General features: G+C 49.9%; 1 protein-coding gene across 2 annotated transcripts in view; it reads left to right on the forward strand.

Annotated features, from left to right (window-relative positions):
* CALN1 (calneuron 1) overlaps nt 1–19,738 on the forward strand; it is a 521,841-nt gene that overhangs the window by 106,715 nt on the left and 395,388 nt on the right. Inside the window, exon 1 of one of the 2 annotated variants that reach the window (XM_041750713.1) lies at nt 798–1,118. The exons of the other annotated variant lie outside the window; for it this stretch is intronic. The gene's annotated coding sequence lies outside the window, so the exon portion shown is untranslated. Of the gene's footprint in view, nt 1–797; nt 1,119–19,738 lie in introns of those variants that run through there. 2 annotated transcript variants of the gene reach the window in all.

Here is a 19,738-nt window from a genome sequence, read left to right on the forward strand (position 1 = left end):
GTGACCTTGGAAAGCGAAGCGGGGGCCAAAGCAGGTGCTGTCGGGCTGCGGCGAGCGGGGTCAGGGGTGGGCGCGGGGTGGCTGGAGCAGGCGTGGGCCGGCCGGACTCGGCTCCCGCCCCTCCGCTCGCCACCCCCCCCCCCCCCCGGGCGCGGCCGCAGGTGTGACTGTGGCCCGGGGACGAAGCGGTTAAGGTGGGGGGCGCTTGGCGAGTTGTCCAATACGGAGAAGCAGCAGTTTGCCGGAGTTAACGTGGGCAGCTCCTTTGGGGAGGAAAAGGAGGACCGTCTGCCGAGCTGCAGCTCGCCCCCCGCGTGTGTGCCGTGTGTGCGCGCGCGCCGAGGCGTTCCTCAGGTTGCGCTGCCTGGAAACCGAGGGAGCCATTGGAGAGGCGGAGGGGTGGGGGTGGGGTGGGGTGGGGGCTCCCCGTCCCTCGCAGAGGCCCGGGCGCGGGCGGCCGAGGCGAGCCCTGGACCCCGGCTCGCGAGCCGCGGGCGCAGGCTGAGCGCGCACGGCGCTGCGGGCGGCCTCCAGGCCCCGGGGGCCGGCCGGGGAGGAGCCGGGGAGGAGGCCGGAGCTGCATGGAGTTTCTGGGGCGCGCAACTCCGGCGGGGCCTCGGCCACTGGGCTCCGGGGCGCAGCGAGGCAGCCGCGCACATGGGCTGAGCCCGCGCGCCGGGGCTCTGCACGGCCAGCGGGAGCGGGAGCGGGAGCGGGAGGGGTAGAGGAGCGCGCCGCGCGGGGGTGCGGGTGCGGGTGCGGGTGCGGGTGCGGGTGCGGGTGCGGGGCACGCGGCCCCGGACGGGAGCGGAGGACAAGGACAGGGCGGAGCGCGCCCGGATCGCGCTCCGAGCCGACGAGGGGCTCGCGCCGGCCCGGCGCGCGCTTGGGGAGCGGCCCGGGGCGCCGTGGGAGCCGGCGGCGGCGAGGATGCCGGCTCGGGGACGCGGCTGCCGGCCGGGGGTGTGAGCGCCAGGCTGAGCGCTGCCCGCCGGCGCCCGCGGCCGCGCCGCCCCCTCCCTGCGGGCCTCGGAGGAAGCCCCCCGCGCCGCGCGGAGGCGCCTCGGAACCGGGCTTCGGGGCAGCGGGCCCGCGCGGCCGCCCCGGCCCAGCCAGAGGTGAGTGCCTTGGCCGCCCGCGCCCGCGCCCCCGCCCCCGCCCGCGCCCCCGCGCCCCCCGCCCCCGCCCCCGCCCCGGCCCGGCCCCGAGCGGGCCGCCCGCCCGCCTCCCATACCTGTTGGTGCGGGCAGGAGGCCCGGGGCGGGGGCGCCCAGACACCTGGCCCTCCCCTGGGGCGGCGCGGGGCGGGGAAGGGCCGCGGAGGTCCGGCTCGGGCGTCCCGGACCGCGCGGGCTGAGGCTGGGCGCCGGCCGCGGGAAGGACGGGGAGCAGGGGAGCCTCACCGCAGCCAGGTGGGGGAGCAGGGCGGCGTCCAGGTCTCGGGGAGCCGGAGTCATGGCGATCGGAGGGCGGGACGCAGGGTTCCCTCCACCTCCGGCCCCGGCGCGGCCGCTCGCCCTCCTGGGCGCACGCTCCTGGCCGCCACCCGCCGGGGGGGGGGGGGGTCCGCGGGCCCCGGGGAGCGCGGGGTGACCGGGGGGGGCCCCGGAGGCCGCCGCTCGGCGGGTCCCCGGGCCCCGAGCAGCTCCCCGGGCGGGCCCCGGTGGTCCCGGGCAGCCGGGGATTCCGCGGGGCCCCAGCCCCCCCGGACCGGCGCGACGGGGAGCGAACTTCCCGAGACTTGGCCCGAGGGCGCCAGGCAGCAGCAGGTAGTTCTGGGGCGGGCCTCGGGGCACCCCCGACGGGTGCTGGCGCGGCGGGGACCCGGGCTGCGCCCCCCGCCTCCCGGGCCCGGCCGCGTGCGCCCTCGGCCCCCGCCCCCCGCCCCCCGCCGCGGCGCTTCCCGCTGCTCTTTTACGCTTTGCGGAGGCGAGTGAGGAAGGCGCCTCGCGAGCGGTCGGCTGCAAGCCCTGAGCCCAGGTAAAGTGTGCCTGCAGTTCCTCGGGTGCCAAGACTGGGGCGCCATCCCCAGGCCCCAGCCTACGTTTCCGCAGAAAAGGAGACTTTCCCGGGCTCGGAGAGCAGCGAGAGCGCCTGCTGTGCGGGGCCGCGTTGGGTCGTGCCCGCTCAAGCCTGAGGATGCTACTGATGATGGCTTTGGCGCGTGCACGGGAGCCTCCTCGGTGGTCGGGCTGGGTGACCTCTCTGGGAACAGTGGGGAGACTTCTGCCCCCTGGATGTCCAGACACACAGCATTTGTGCAAGTGGGAAACTCCTCTAACTTCAGATTGCTATGTTCTGCTGCTTTAACTGCTGGCTTTCGGTCAAAAAGATAAACTCTTTTTCAATTCGGGGATCAGAGCTTTGGAAAGGGTTTTAAAGCCATTTGGTGTGAAATTGTCTTGAGGCTAGAGCAGGACTTTTTTTTTTTTTTTTTTTTTTTTTTTTTTAGTGGGAGTCGGACTCCAGCTCTTCTCCTCACTTGTTGGTGGTTTTTATTTTGACTTTGTAGGGTGGAAGGGAGTGTTGGTGGCATCCCAAGTGTATTTGATGTTTGTTTATCTGAGGCTCTGACCGAAGTCTGAGGTGGCAACCCAGACCTCTGCTGGGCCTGAGGTCTGTTGTGCCTGAGGTCGGTTTAGGATTCATTCCTAGAGCTGCATAACTTTGCTAGCCCCTTAGGCTGTCCCTGGCGCCCCCACGAATGCCCCATGGATGGCCTGGGCTGTGTGCCCCAGTGGCCTGCCTGGTGGAAGCCCAGCAGCGTCGCACCCCTGGCAAAGTTCACTGCAGACGTGTGGGTTTTTCATGGCAGTGGCTGCCTGAAGAGCAGCTCTGTTTACTGAGAAGCTGGTCTACAGCACTGAAGTTGGTCACTGGATGTATCCAAGTGGAGTAATGAAAACAAAACACTCCGGTAACACAATCCCGAGGATATTTTATTGGAGGAGCGCTAAATCTTCTTAGAATTGTTCATCAGGATCACCTTTCTCTGAACTCTGAACGTTAATATTGCCAGCAATCAGGCCTTTAGTGAGGGTGCAAAATAAGGGCTTTTTAGAAGGAGAGTAATTTAATTCAGCTGGTTCTGTGGAGAAAATGATAGGTGGGACTTGATGAAGACACACAACTCCCTTTTCTCACTAAGGGGTGCTGGGGATGGGATGGGGTGGTGTGAGGTGAGGGCGCCTGTATGTACGACAGCTGCATGGTTGAGTTGAACATTTATCTACAAAGTGGGAGGCCTGTGATCAGGGCTTAAATATTGGGCAGGGTTGGGCTCTAGCCTAGAAATTTATTTTGCGGAGCAAGTGGCCTTGCGAGGACGGGTATGCTCCTGGGGCAGCAGCTGGGGAGAGGTACCTGTGAGCTGGTCCCTGGGCCTGGTGCCCCAGCCCCTCGGCACTGGCAGCCCATGCAGTGCTCACTGGGTGGCAGAAGGGGGCGCTAGTTCTCATATTGGGGGGAATTCTCTGGCTCTAGTAGGACTTGGGGGATTTGAGGTCTTTGGAGACCCTCTTAATTCAGCCTTCTGAGACCCGACTCAGTACCAGCCACTTTTCCACATTTGGGTTCATGTTATCCTTCTTTTTTCTTCTTTGGAAATTGATGCCAAGCGAGGGAGGTCAAATAACTTCCCTGAGACATTGCAGCTTGTGGGTAAGAGGCAGGGTTTGGGGTTTGATTCTCAGAGGCTGGGGTTCTTGATTCTAAGCCCAGGGATCTCGCTACATGGCTACTTATGAGCCAAATAGTGTTTCAGTAACCTCTGACCGTCCGTGCTTGGTTTAGCGTCAGCCCCTGAGTGGGTGCCCTATGTTTGGTGAGTGAATCCAGGTCAGCATCTGGTTGCTCATTACCGATGAGGAAGCTCAGGCACCGGGGGAGATCTGGGGCGGGGGGGGGGGGGTGCTGGGGCTCCCTCCATGTGCGCCCACACTGGAGCTCTGTGAGGTTCCGGGCTAGGTTGATTTGATTATAGGCTGCTGCTGCTTCTTTGCTTGCCTGTTCCCTGTCTGTGCCCACATTGGTATGGGGTAGGTGGAATCTTTGCCCTTTACTCAAGGCTTAAACTGATGTAGTCAGAGTGTCTGAAATGTCTTCTCATGATGGAGAGCCATCAGGTAGTGTCACCAGCAATAGCCTCTGAAACGACGTGCATCCTGACCAGCAAGGAAACCATTCTTCAGGAGGCCAGAGCCTGGACTGATCCCTCGGTCGCCCAGTTTGAGGGTGGTCCTGAGTATGGTTGGAAAGGAGGGAAACAAAAACACATTGTTGCATCCAACATGGGCTTTTCAACGTGAATTACGTTTTTAATCATTTAACATCTTGTTGGATTTTTGTTGTTGTTGTTAAAATGCATTAAGTGCCTCTTATGTGGTTACGGATATAGAGATGAATATGACACAGTGCCTGTCATCAAAACATTCACAGTTTAGTGGGGAAGGCAGACCATGTGTTAGGGATACACATTTGTGAGCAGAGACGGGAGGCACCCAGCCTAGCATGGAAGTGGTGTCTGAGCTCAGCTTACTGATGATTATGGAGTGGTCAGCCTTGAACGGGTGTCTCAATGGAGAAGAAATAGGATGAGCAAGCAGCTTGGAGTTTGCAGTTCCTGGAGCTTAGAGGTGGAGGCAGGGAGTGGCAAGAGAAGAGATTGGAATGATGGAGAGGATGATGGAGGATCAGGGGCTCAGCATTTCTCTACTGGGGGTGGGCAGTGTGGTCAGTTTCAAGTTTTAGGTAAGTCTGGTTGGGGACTTTGTGGAGAATGGGTTTGCCAAGGAGAAGACCAGAGATGTGGACACCAGCAAGGTTGGGGGCAACAGAAACCCACTGTGGCTAAAACCTGAAACACACAAAGAGCTTATACTAGCAGTAGTGATGGGAGCTTGCATCTGAAGAATCAGTTATGGGATGGATGGGAATAAGGTTGGCAGGAGTTACCTTCCCGTTCCTGTCAGGTGATACTATGGAAGTAAATAATCTCTAAACTTACCCATCATCTTCATCATCTTCATCATCCCATTATTCTGCTACCTTCTTAATGCTCAGAGGAAGTGTCCGATTTGCAGAGCTTTGGGCACGGCATTGGGATGGGGAGAGGGAGAGTTTTCTGAAAGGAAGCTGGAATGCTCCTGCTGGAAGACAGTGGCATAGACACTGGTCATCTCCTCCCCAGGAGGGAGAGTTGGCAGGACTTACTGATTAATTGATGTAGGAGTAGGAGAAGGGGAAGGGTAGAGTGTGGCCACTGGGTTTCTGGTTTAGGTGATGGTCTGGATGAACAAAACAAAGGTCGGGCCAAGACCATGTAACTCACTTGTTTTCCCACCGGCAGCGCTGCGGGCAGCTGTCCATAACCAGGCTGCAGGAGAAGGTGGTGACCTATTTTAAAAAGTCTCATTAAGGGCCGGTGCTGCTGTGCGTAAGGCCTATTTAAGTAGGTTACTTTATCTCCTGCCCCACAAATCTGGATACTTGGAAAACATTTTCATTCATTCAACTGATATTTCCTGAGCATCTCTGGTTCAGGTACTGAGGAACATGGTGAATTAGAGATGGTATTCTAGCAGTGTAATCCACAATAAAAAATAAAAATAGGCAATAAAATTTGAAGATATAACTGAGACAGATGCAGGGGCCACTTCAGATTGGGTGGTCAACGAAGTCCTCACTGAAGAGCTATATTTAAGCTGGGTAAGTTGGGAAAGGTCTGGAGAAGAACTTCTGGTGGTGGGAGCAACTAGTGCAAAGGTGCTGAGGTAGGAACAAGCCAGGTGCATTAGAAGAACAGGAAGGAGGGTAGTGTGGCAGGAGATGAGTTCAGAGAATCAGGGGCTAGTTCATGGGGGGCCTGAGAACTTATTTTGTGGAGTGCGGGTTTTATAATGAATTTGATGGGAGCCCCTGGAGGGTTTTAAGTGGGCGAGTCACATAGTTTAATTTATGTTTTCAAAAGATCACTCTGGCAGCTATGCATTCTGTATGGACTACCTTGGTACAATAAAGTGAGTTTTTATCCATCGTACTGTAAAACAAAATGTAGTGTTTAAGAGTAACAGATGGAGAGAACATGCCTTGGTGACCTTAAGTTAGTGGTTTCTACTGTACCAATTAATTGTGGGTACAACCCAAACCACATCTCTGGTATGATTCCAGTTTTGTTTAAAAACATAGTATGGAATAATGGAAAGAAGTGGATTAAATATATGAACTATCCAAAGATCTTGTCATTACAAATTATTTTTATACTCTTGAAAATGAGCATACATTTCTTTTACAATCAGGAAAACATAATTTTAAAATGTAGACGCTGATGACTGTAAGTGTCTTGAATGGAGTGTCGTGAGACTCTTATACACTTCTTCCTTCCCATTTCATTTCTGGAAATATTAATGCCCAAACCCACGGTCCTGGTTGGGACAGAAATTAGGATGTTTATTTTGGACAAGCTGTCCAATTGGTGGCTCTTTGTTTTATGCTTAAAAAACATTTTTTAGTGATGAAAGCAAACATTTTTTTTTAAATAAGAAATTAAAGCAACACAGAAATACAACATAAAAAAATGAAAGCATCTTTCTGCACTCTTGTTCTCCAGACTAACATTTCCATACATATATTGTTAGGGTTTTTTTTTTCTTCCCTTGTGTGTTTCCGATACCTCTGTATTTTGTTGAAGGATTTTGGAATATTGTTATAGCAAATTACCATATCCAAATTACTCTCCAAAATTCTTTCTTCTAGAGCTTGAAACCCAGATGACCTTTTTTCCCCTTTCAACAAAATCATTAGGAAAACTTGAGCACATAACTCCGCTGAAGAGAAACTGAATCTTGCTTCTTTGGTATTCAGAGTGTTCACCGAAAGCACACTTTATACTTATAAAGAATAGAGCAATTAAATATTCATTAAAAGTTCATCTCCGAGCCTTGAAACATTATTGTTCTAATACTGGAGCCCAAGAGTTGGTATCATGATTGCAAACCACTTGCATTTTTTTCCTTAACAAAAGTTAGCCAATATGAAAACTTAGAAGTGCAAATTAGGGAGCTTAGCTAATTATTTTGGTGATGTATTTATTATAGCAGAATATTATCCCTTGAAAACAGGAAAAGAAGAACATTCAATGAAGTGTTACTTGGAGCCATCGAAGATGCATTTGGGAGGAGCTATATGTCTGCATGGTTCTACCGTGAAGACTGGATTTGGGGTCTGATGTGCCAGGAATGAGCAGCCCCAAACTCAGTGTTAACGTAACTGAACAGAGTGGGATTAGAGTCTCATTATGCGATTCAGCAGAATTACTATCTTCCCCATCATTACCATAATTAAACACGTCCTTTCTTGATGAAGAGAAGAGCGACTGTGTGCTCAGAAGAGAATGATTGTAATGTAATGGAGCCATGGCGTTGAAGAGGGAGCAGGGACCTTGATCTCATTTTACAGATGGGGAGGATGAAGCCCAGGGAGAGTAAAGGATTTCCCCACCCCAGCGCCACTCCCCTGCACTCAGCGGTGGCTCCGTGTTGTCAGAAAATGGATTTATTTTGGTAAACCCAAGAATTAGGAAAGCACTCTGAACCTGATGAAAAATGGGAGGGTTTCTGAGCTGTTCATTCATTCTGTAGAATGTAATCTGTTTGTGTACTGATAACAGGCCTAATTACTGTGTAAACATTTTTATAGTCTGGTAAGAAAACTTCAAACATCTGTACTGCACGTTGATGTAGCATTTCAGCCTCCAGCATTCCTACTGCTTGTTCTTAAAACCAGTTGCTCTGTTATTGAATCCGGTCTCTGGTCGATGATTCATTTCATGCACAGACACAGAAACACACATTCCCGAATCCAGCAGGAAGTGACAAGTACCAATGGAGTGCTTACTTGGTGTCATCAGCTCTCTGATAGTTAGCATTTCCCCCATTTTACAGATGAACAAATGAAGATGCATCAGGTTCAGTATCTTGCTTAGGTTCCCAGGACAGGATGTGGAGGAAGGAGCCACCACCATTGCAGTCTTGCTCTGGAGGCCTGGGACTAACCAGCTGAAATCTCCCCCTTCCCTTGCCTGTCAAAGACAAACTTTCTGCTGGAAAGATCAGGATCTGGCTTTGTGAAGTCGCCTTCGTTAGATCATTTTGGGGGGCAAATGCATGGATGTAGATCTGTGAAGAGGAGTCGGTGAGGATTGTGTCTTGAGGTCTGTTTTCCGGTTTGCCCCCGTCACTCCATTTCTTTTCTTTTTTTTTTTTAAAGATTTATTTATTTATTTATTTATTTATTTATTTATTTATTCATAATAGACAGAGAGAGAGGCAGAGATACAGGCAGAGGGAGAAGCAGGCTCCATGCCGGGAGCCCGATGCGGGACTCGATCCCGGGACTCCAGGATTGCGCCCTGGGCCAAAGGCAGGCGCTAAACCGCTGAGCCACCCAGGGATTCCCCCATTTCATGAGACACTTGGCGGAAGCAGGTTGAGGATGGCTGTCTACCCTCAGCTGGGGCTGGTGGTTCCCTGACCCAGCGCTCGAGTTAGGTACGCAGACATAACCTAACTTCCTCTTTTGCTCCAAGTATTGCTACCTTGCACCCCTGGCTCCTGCAGTGTCCTAACAAATACCAAAGTTCTGTGCTTACACCCAGAGATAAATGCTGCTTTCAAAAACCCAGATGCACAGAATCCATGGAGCCCTCAATAGGGAGGGATCAAATGCTTAAAAATGAGGGGAAGATAAATGCTGGCAGACACTGTCAAGGGGTCACACTAAGAGGTCTTTGGTGGCCCTAGATTATGACTCAGGCTCCAGGCCGACTCCGAATCTCTCATGGCAGCAGGCCAGAGGTGCTGGGCTCTTCGGGCCCTTTCAGTTGTAGCCACTGGCCCTGGGAGGCTCATGTGTTTGGAGGTCCCCGTAGGAAGGGTGTTGCCAAAAAAGAAAGTTCTGTCCTCTGATTTGGAACCCTGCAGTTGGCATGAGAGAGAGAGTGAGTGAGAGTGCTGGCTGGTAGCACTATATGGGGTGGCCGCTCCGTGTAGGAGTTTGGAGGCTACAGGGAATAATCTTAGACCCAAAGGCAAATGCAAGAGGCAGGTGCTGATTTGGGATGGGGATGGGGACGCATCATCAGAATTCCAGCGAGTAGGCAACCCTGCTGAGGTCTTGAGGTGATGCTTTCCTGACTGATGTTGGCTAGCCCTGGGTTTGAGTCTTAGACCTGCAGTGGAGGTTTTCGTTCATAGTTTCTTGGTTGTTTGCACATTGGGATATCTAGGGAGACTTCAGACAGTCCCAGGGCCCTGTCATGTCCCAGATCCATGATGTTGGAATCTTGGGGGGATGGGACCCAGTCCCCAAGGTGATTCTACTGTGCAGCCAACTTTGAGAACTATGGTCTGGGACAGCTTTTCTCAAACAGGTGCCCGCCCATCACCTAGGGGGATCTTGTTCAGATGTGAACTCTGATGCCTGGGTCTGGAGCAGCCCTAGAGCCAGCCTTCCTTCCTTCCTTTATTCCTTCCTCTTTGCTTTTTATTGATTTGTAATTGATATACAGTATTAGATTAGTTGCGGGTTGTACACTAATGTAACTAATGGTGATTAGTTGCAGGTGATTCAATGGTTATACATTACAGACCGATCACCTTGATAGGTCTCATTATTGTCTGTCACTATACAAAGTCGTGACAATATTATTGACTATATCCCCTATGTGTACGTTACACCTGTGATTTATTTTATGACTAAGTTTTTTTAAAAAAAGATTTTATTTGTTTATTCATGAGAGACACTGAGAGAGAGGCAGAGGTATAGGCAGAGGGAGAAGCAGGCTCTCCGTGAGGATCCCAGGACCTCAGAATCACAACCTGAGACAAGGGCAGACACTCAACCACTGAGGCACCCAGGCGTCCCTATAGCTGGAAGTTTGGACCTCTTACTCCCCCTCACCTATTTCTCCCATCCCTCTCCTCCCTGCCTGCCTGGTCACCACCATCAAGCCCCAGGTGCTGTTTCTGCTTCTGGGCCCCACTGGGTGGGCCAGACGTAGTAAGAAGAATCAAGTTCTGACTTACTTAGCCTCACATGGAGAGTTTCCAGAATCATTGCTTTTCCATGATATTACAGCATCTTTGGTTCACTCAGGTAGGGGTGGAGAACAGGGGGCCTGGACCCTGCCTCCCATCTTTATACATTTCTATAAAGAATAGAGCAATTAAAGATTCATTAAAGGTCCATCCCTGAACATTTCAGCATTATTGCTCCAGTTTTGGAGACTGAGAGTTGGTATCATGGTTACAAATGACTTGCACTTCCCTGTCCTTCAGGATCCAGTGCATTCTCCTGTCCCTGGCCAGCATTTATAGATTGAGAATCAGAGGCTTGGAGAGCTGGGAGCGACCTCAGGAATCATCTAGTCTAAGCCACTCAGTGTTTGGAGGGGAGGACAACTGAGACCCAGAGTGATTTGTCTGGAGTCCCAGATCATCAGGCCAGGGCTGCTGTGGACTTGAGACGGAGGGAAGTAGCAGGGTGAGGCTTGGAGAGATGACCTCTACCCCCCACAGCCCCCAGCACTGCTCCTGGAGCAGGGGACTCACAGGACAGAGACTTCCAGAAAGACTGCAGGTACAGTCACATTGAAAGCATCTGAGAATCAGGAGACAGTCTATTAATTATACCTGTGACTTTCCATCCCTCCCTCCACCACCCCACCAACTTCAGTTAGCTACGCAGAAGCTTGACGGGGTTCTCTGCGTCTGCGGGTTGGGTTGACACCTTGACAGATGTTCAGCCGCCCGCTCCCAGGTGGGACGCTGATGCAGGCTGCCCTACTTCATGTAAAATAATTGCATTTACCATTTTTACCCCAAATATTTTCCTCCTGTCATTGAAACAAATAAAGAACACTCTCGACATACAGGTTCCTTGATGTCGTGGTGAATATGTTAAACCTGTTGTAAGAAATAGTTCATAATTGATGTTCTTGGCATTTATCACCCAGCCGTGACGTGTTCATATGACTAATAAATTATATTTTGTGGGATCCTTTTTTTCTGTGTTTTCAACTTAAGGCACTTGTTTCAGCATGTCAGTGTTGACGAGGATGGTTTCCTACCCATTGCTTTATGCTTTGGCAGCTGACTTCAGATGAAGACAATGGATGTGAAGCTCTGGGACCAAAATGGACATTACTTTCTCTGGGTCGCGTGTCTTTTGTCCTGGAAGATTGAGCCTTTAAATAGAGTAGAAGACTGAGGGGCACATGGAAATTAGCACAAAGATTGAAGCGGTATAATTATAGCTAATGGTTATATAAGTACTCCTTCCTGAGTACTTCACATATGTTAACTCATTTCATCCTCTCGACAACTTGGGAAGGTAGATACCATTACTGTTTCTGTTTGTGTGGCTGGGGATACAAATCACGGAGAAGTTAAGGACTTTGCTGAAAGTCACACAGCCCTTGAGTCCTGAAGCTTGACTCATGACTCCAGGAGCCATGTGGTTAAGCCGCTGCGCTCTCCTCCCTCTGTAATTCTCATTGTCCAGGATGGGGCAGGGGCTGTGGAAAACTTCTACGGAACATTTTCATACATACTCCGATTCTGACATTTGCCTCTTGGAACGCACTCTTACCTTCACATGGATGGCGTCGCCCTTGTACCACTGGAGCTGCCCTGCTAGGGATGGCCTGTCCTGCTTCCCCATCTTTGCTTTTCTAGCTCTCTGTAGATGCGTCCTTTGATGGGCCCACATGTGGGCAACCCCTAGTTCATCAACAAGAGAACCCACAGCCAACTAGTAGGACAGGAATATCAGTGGAGGCAACTGTGTGTGTATGCTGAGCCTCAGATAACCTGTACTGCCTTTGACTTACAGACTTTACCACCTTCCCCTGTCGGCCACCCACTGAACTCATGGTGAGGTCTCTGCCTCATTCTTGCTACATCGTTCATATTGATTTATCTCCAGCGTGAACCTTTCTCTAGTGGAGGTTCTGCCCCTGGTAGACAGATGGAACTCCCACTTCAGGCCTGCTCTCTGCCCTGGAGTTTCAGGATCCAGTCCTTGCCTGAATTGTGCCACCATTGCTCTGCTCTTGGACATGGGCTGGGGCAGCCTGATGGCTCCTTTTTCCTAAACCCTGGCCTACTGCATTGGTCTTCAGCCTGGCCTGGTTTTGGCTCTCCCTCTCTTCTTGCTTGCGTGGTGTTGCCACCTGATTGTCACACTGCAGTATGCTCCTTTTAGGGATTGGCAAACTTTTTCTGTAAAGGGGAAGGTAGTAACTATTTTAGGCTTTGCAGGTTGTATGGGCCCTGTTCTCCACCCCTGCTGTTGTAGCAGGAAGGCAACCATTGACAAGATGTAATTGAATGAGTGTGGTTGTGTTGTAATAAAACTGTATTTTTTTAAAAGATTTATTTATTTATTTATTCATTCAGAGAGAGCGAAGAGAGAGGCAGAGACACAGGCAGAGGGAGAAGCAGGCTCCATGCAGGAAGCCCGATGTGGGACTCGATCCTGGGTCTCCAGGATCACACCCCGGGCTGTAGGCGGCGCTAAACCGCTGCGCCACCGGGGCTGCCCTAAAACTGTATTTATAAAAACAAAGGGTGACCCATGGCCTATGGTTTGCTGACTCCTTCTTCAGGATGATTGTTGGACTTGCCTCTTTCTGACTTTTAACCTGTGATGACTGTCTCTTTAGAGGCCTCCTGTAGAGCCCTGGGCCACTATTTCTACTCTAAATTCCCAAGAACCCTGTACTCCTTGACCTTTCTGAACTATTACTGTCTTCACTTTGCAACCCTCGACCTTGAACTAAACCAATCCTTCACTTCTTCAAGTTCTCAGCCAGCTAAATTGATTCCATTAAAAATTTATGTTTTTTCAACAACAGCTGGGGCCCAAGTTCTTTTTCCTAATCCTTCTACTGAGCTCAGGCTGATTTCTTGTCCTGTTCACTGTATCTGTGTTCCTATGCTTCTCAATTTCCCACTCTTCTCACTCACCTGCATTATAGTGGATGACCTTGCCTTTTACTTGGGGGGATCGTGGGCATGAACCCCATCACCTCTTCCCTCAATGTCAGCATTCTCCATCTCTATTCAAATTTTCCTTCCTGTTTCAAAGGAACAGATGTCCTGACTCCTTTGTAAGGAAAACTTGGCTTTGCCATTAATCTAATGGGTTTCCACTTCTCACCTCAAATCTTCCTTCCTTTAGCTCATAAGCAGAAGTCAACCCAAGACTTTGCTTGACCTCACTGCCTCCCCATTCTCTCCCCCTCTGTACTGGCAAGCTTCGGAGAAGGAGGGTCTGCCCCTGTTGCTCTCATTTCTTTCACCTTATTCTTGTCAGACCCATTCACCCTTTGCTGTTGGCCAACCCGATGTCACCAGTCACCAGCTAGACTCCAAGACCTGGCCGCTATGGCCTACCTGCTTGTATTCACAGACCTTTGTGTTACATTGTCCCCTAAGCTCTTCTTTCTGGTTTTCTCCCTTAACTCAGACAAAGGGCACCTGAAGCCAACCTCCAGGAGATGGCTACTGCCCTGATGAAATCTCCAGCGGGCCTAGATCGTACCCAGACTCTTTGAATTAAACTTGACTCGCACCTGCGTAGATGGGCCATAGAGTGACCTCTGGAATGACTTACAGTCACGTTTATCCCATTATGATCCTAAAATCTCCACTCAGGGAGGAAGCCTAGCCTCATTTACATTGCATACCATGTATGTAGAGGCCTGTTTCCTTAAGGCACAAGAGCGACTTTCTGGCAGCCTCTATACAAGATGGTAAGGCTTCTCTATCTAAACATTCATCCCAAACCTGAACAAAAGGAACACATTCACCCTCTCTCAGGGAGTCAGGGCTTTGGAAACCATTCCCCATGATGTCCTTATTTGTTGCAAAGAAAATTTTTGTGTGTGTGTGACATCTCGACCTGGTGCCTTTATGCCTCCCCGGGAAGCAGACCCACTTCTGTGGTGTGCACATACCTACCATTGGTCCCCTGCTACAGGAAGTCATATATACTTAATATGTTGTGAACTTGCTTTTCTAAAAGGTCACTGATGTCTTCATTTTAGAGTCTAACTGTGTGGACTCGTTTCTCATGCTGGGAAATGTTTGACACTGTTGACTTTCCCTTTCCTCATGGAACTTCCTCCTGAATGAACTCTCCTGACTTTGTTCCTCAAGCCTTACCTTTACAGAGGTGTTTGCTGGGGCACCTGTACCCAAGCCCCACAGACTGGGTGGATTAAATCAGAGTTTATTTTTTCACAGTTCAGGAGGCTGCAAGTCCAAGCCCCAGCTGTTGGCAGGATGGCTCCTTCCAAGGGCCATGGCGGGGTGGGGGTTGGGGGGCCTGTTCCCAGCTTCTTTCCTTGGCTTGTGGGTGGCTGTCTGTGTCTGCATGATCTTCCTTTGCATGTGGCTGTGTCCCAATGTCCTGTTCTTATAAAGACTCAGTCACATTGGATTATGGCCCACCCTGAATGACCTTATTTGAACCCAATAACCTCTTTAAAGCCCAGCACCCAATGTGGTCCCATCCTTAGGCTTCATCATATACATTTTGGGGGAAACACATTTCAGCCCATAATACTCTCCTGTCTCCATGTGTCCTCTTACCCTCAAGTGTAGGTGTTCTCAAAGTTCCTGCCTTGGCCTTTCTTTTCATGCTCTAGCTTCTATCTTTGAATGGCCATCTCTCCCTCATGCTTTCACCATCTCTTACGGTACCAGGCTTATCAGACGTCAGATGCACATTGTCCCGCAGGCACTGTAGACTGCACAGGCCAAACAGAATGCACTCTTCGCCCCTCAACACACGGTGTGTGCTTCTGCCCACCTGGAAGCCCTAAGTCCCATGGACACATGGAAGAAGCAGCCTTTTGTCATCTCTGGCCCTGCTCCCCACTCACATGTGATTGATTGATTGATGTGTTTCTCGATCCGACCTTCTGACCCTGTTGTCCTTGCCCTTGTCCTGACCTGGCTCAAGCCAGTTCCCACAGGTCCATCCCCTGGTAACATAAGGTCAACAGTGCCGCTCCGGCCCAGTTGCATCTCCTGAAGATGAAAATTTTGGCTCCCTAGTGACTTTCATCTCCCCTCCTTGAGCATCGGCCACAGTGGTCAAGTTCGGCCAGGTGACAGACCTCTGTGTCTTTGCCCTTGTGGCCTCTGCAGCCCACAGGCCAAGTGGGATGGATCAGACCTTCCTCTGAAGCACTGCTCCTTGGTTGAATTTAATTTCTCCTTCCTTGGTGTTTGTGTAACACTTACCTATGCATTTGCTCTTATACATATTGGCTTGTGCGAGGTATCATATGGAGAATTAGAATCCTGGGAAGGTAAAGTGAAAGGGAGGCACCTTTCCATTGAGGAACTAGACTGTCCGTGAGCTAACATACAGTTACTTCTTCCCCTTCTATGTAGAAAGCTCTTTTAAGGGGCTTGGTGGTGTGTATGCATGTGCGTGCATGTGCAGTTCCTCCATAGCTTCTGGCACCGTGCTTTGGCTGTAAGACAAGTGTAGGGATGTTTCTTAGGTTAACTGGAGGGTCCAGCTGGGCATTTGGGACTCGGACAACAGTGTAAGAAGAGCAAGCTTGGGTCAGTTTGCAAGGTGATTCTCACTGCGCTAATCTTTGTCTCCATCACTTGCTGAGTGGTTGTTTGCTCTAGCGTCAAATGGTGGTCATAGTTCACACACCTCTCCCTCTGGGGAGGTGGCTGGTAGGGGAGGAATAGGAGTTAAATGAACCACATCTTTCAGTACCTTGAACTCTTTGGAGAAGCAGGAGAGGCAACAAAGTAAATGTAAAATAAAGGTGTTTCATGAAGGGACTGTGAGTACATCTGAAGAGACGAATAAGGGAGTAATTGTTTGTGTTAAAATCAAATAATTCACTGTAGGGTCCTCTTCAATAGGGACTCCCCTCATATAAGTTTGAGCGAAGTTTCCAGCTCATTAGGTAACTGGCAGAAGGGGGTGACGGCTGAGAAAATCTTCTGGGTGAACAGCAAAGGAAAGCTCAGTCAGAAATAACAGCAAGCAGGTCAGGTATTATAATGCAAATCACCGGGAAATAGAGTTTGAGCTGTTGCACAGCATAGAACGTTTTTTCTGCAAGGGTGTGGTGGGTGCCATTCTTTTTTCTGCCTTCCTAACACATGCGCCAATTGTCATATTTCCTCTGCTCGAGGAAGCCCTTTGGATTCTTGCATTTTTAAAAAAGATTTTATATATTTATTCATGAGAGACACACAGAGGCAGAGATACAGGCAGAGGCAGAAGCAGGCTCTCGGCGGGGAGCCCCATGTGAGACTCCATCCTGGGATCCCAGGATCATGCCCTGGGCGGAAGGGAGGCGCCCAACCACTAAACCGCCCAGGCACCCCTTTTTTTTAACCCACCAATTTAGAAACTGTGAAATGCACCGATCTCAATCCTGGGACCCCGGGCTCAGGCCCTGAACTGATGGCAGACGCTCAATGGCACCCAGGTGCCATTGGATTCCTGCATTTACCAGGACTGGTAAACAGCTGGTGCCTCTGGGGGGTGGCTGCATGAAGCCCTTCACCCTGGGGGGCCCGGACGGGATGCCTCCCACACACCCCTCACCCCTTCCTTTTCCCCAGAACTTCTCCCTGCATCTTGTGGGAAGAGGCTCCCCAGATCAGGCCCTCCTGGGTGCCACGGGGCCTGCCGGGTGGTCCCAGCACTGTCCCTGGCGTCTGCCACCTGGCCATGCCATCCTGCCGGATGCTGGCTGCCGTCAGTACCTGGGTGAGCTGGCTGGGCAGAGCAAACAGCGTGGCCAGTAGTGGTTGTAGCGTCAGATTGCCCTGTTTAGATCCATTCAGCCTTCATTTAGAACCGTTTGGGAATATATCCCACTGTGGGATGATGGGAACAAAGATTCTTCAACCCCACAGGGCTTTTCCAAGGAGAGAACCTCTGCCATCCTGTCACTGCTTTCCCGCATGTAAATGTTAACAACAAAAGCAAAAGATTTGTGGCCAAACATTAAAAAGTAAGCAAATGGAAGGACTTGAAATTTACTCTTTATCCCATGAAACCAGAGATAACACGGATCATAGTTTGGGGCTGAAATCTCCCAGAGTTTGTTTCACGTGTGCACTCGTGTGGGCGCTGTGTGTGCTGAACGAGGTGTTCCTCCCCTTGTTAGTAGGGGTTGTGGTGTCAGTACTGTTGTATAAGCTGTTTGCTAACTTCATCAACGGTGATGTCTGTCCAGACTTCCCTGTGCTCCTCCCTCATCATTTTTTACGAGTGTGTGCTAGTTTTTTACAAGTGGACACAAGTGCTTTTTTTTTTTTTTTACTTTGACTTTACTATTGAAAAATATTATACATTTGGAAGTATTTTTCTTTTTTTTTTCTTTCTTTTTTTTTAGAGAGAGAGTGAGAGTGAGCAGGTGGGGGAAGAGGGAGAAAGAATCCTAAGCAGGCTTCATGGTCAGCATGGAGCCTGGCATGGGGACCCTGAGATTGTGACCTGAGCAGAAACCAAGAGACACTCAACCGACTCACCCACCTAGGTGCCCCTCGGAAGTATTTTTCCGAGGGATAGATTCTTAGAAGTGGCATGACCAGATCAAGGATTTGAGTACCTTTCCTCAAGGGTGTTCCCATCCCATTTCTGGCTACGATGTACGCAGGGGCTTATTTTACACATTACACCAACACATTCTCACCAACATTTGTTAGTGGCATTAATTGGTTTTTGAAATTCGAGATCCAAAATCGTTTCACATTGTTGTTCATCCTGGATTTCTGGGATCATAAGCAAGCATGCACATTTTTTTTCATATGCTTATTAGACATTTGATTCTTTTTTTTTGGCGAATTGTGTATTGATGTTTTATGTCTGTTTTTCTACTGAGGTGTTCTTTAAAAAAATGACTTGTAGGCACCTTCTGGTATAAAGAATAGTACCTTTTGTTATTACATGTTGCAAAATTTTCCACATTTGCTGTTTTACATTATTTTTTAATTTCTTGCTTTAAAAAATAATTAAATATTTTATCCCCCCCTTTAAAAAAAGATTTGTTTGATATAGAGAGCATGTGGGCAAGTTGGGAGGGACAGAGGGAGAGAGAGAGAGAGAGAGAGAGAGAGAGAGAGAATGAATCTTGAGCAGACTCTTCTAAGCATGGAGCCTGACATGGGGCTCTATCCTAAGACCCTGAGATCATGACCTGGGCCCAAACCAAGAGTCCCATGCTTAACAGACTGTGTCATCCAGATGCCTCTCCCCTTTTAAATATTTAAGTTTGGGGTCATGCTTAGAAAACTCTTCCTCATCCTCAAGATTACATGAATATTTACTTCTCAATTTAAAATTTATATTGTAAATTTAAAACCCCCCACTTTTTATTAATGTAGTGTATTGCGCATAGCTTAAAAAGGTGAATGGTATTCAGTGGCTTCCAACACTAAGTTCCTTGTCGTCCTGGGGGTGTACTGTGGAACTGAGGTCCAAGGAGCTTGGGTGCAGGAAGCCTGCCTTGGGGTCAGGGTGGGGGGCAGTTCTGTGCATAGACTGGCCCGTACGTCCCTTCCCTTGCCCTGCAGTGGGCCTGCTGTGCCCTCTCACTCATTTCTGCTGAGGTTGACCTGCTGGCTCCCGGCACACAGGGCAGAGGAGCAGTATGCTGGCTCTTTGTGTGCCCCTGCCCTGGGCCTGCAGGGGTACCAGGTGCTGCCAATGTGTGCCCCTCAGGGTTCTGGCACCAACTGGCTGGCTTCTGCTTTGTACAGACCCAGGATGAGCACAGAATTTGTCCTAACCTTCACTCTGCTAAGGCAATAACCATCCCTGTGCTTTGTGGCTTCCTCTGAAACCTCCTTTCCCTCCTCTTTGTCCTTGTGGCTCGCAGAGGAAGGTCTCCGTGCCTGCCATCCTTCCTTCTTATCTGAGCAGTGTTTTGGAAACCAGAGATGATACCTGAGTGAGATTGATTTGCCAGTTTTTACTGGAAGTCTAATATGATAAATATTTTTATCATTAAATTTTTAAGTCCATCAACTATTAATTTTGGCTGTGGTATGATATGGGATCTACCTTTATTATTATTTTTCCAAATGATTTTCAGTTTTTCTAACACTACTTATTGAATAATCTGTTCACTCACTTAGAGGTGCCAATTTCGTTACTTACCAGATCACTACACTCACCGGGGCTGAACTTCTGATCTGTTAGTTCGGCTCTACTCCTGCATTCATTCTTTTTTCAGTGCTACCCTGGTTTAATTATTAATAACTTAACAAACCTACAAAAAAGCAAATTTCCCCTTATTTCTTATATTTTTACAGTACCATTTTTTATGGGAAGAGAATTATGATCTCTATGGTCGCTACTTATCCAGATGTCCCAGAGCTTTCAACCTGTCAAAAGCCACTTTTTTTTTTTTTAATGATGCCATTGTCATTTTTTTTTCTTTGACCTATTTGTCCTGAAAGTTATATTTCAGAAAGGTTATATTGCCAAAAATAAAAAAGCCAGAATGGGGATCTCTTGGCTCACCTGTAACCTGATTTTCTGTCCTCTCATCTTCGAGGTGGCATGGTGCTGTCTGTTATGGGGAACCTAGTTTGCAGGTCCAGTCTGGGTCAAACAGCAAAAAAACAAAAGAACGAAGGGGACTGACTCATTGGAACCAGAGTCCTCCCTGCCTGAGTGG

This window comes from Vulpes lagopus, chromosome 3 (genome assembly GCF_018345385.1).
Source record: "Vulpes lagopus strain Blue_001 chromosome 3, ASM1834538v1, whole genome shotgun sequence".
In the NCBI taxonomy this organism is placed as follows: domain Eukaryota; kingdom Metazoa; phylum Chordata; class Mammalia; order Carnivora; family Canidae; genus Vulpes; species Vulpes lagopus.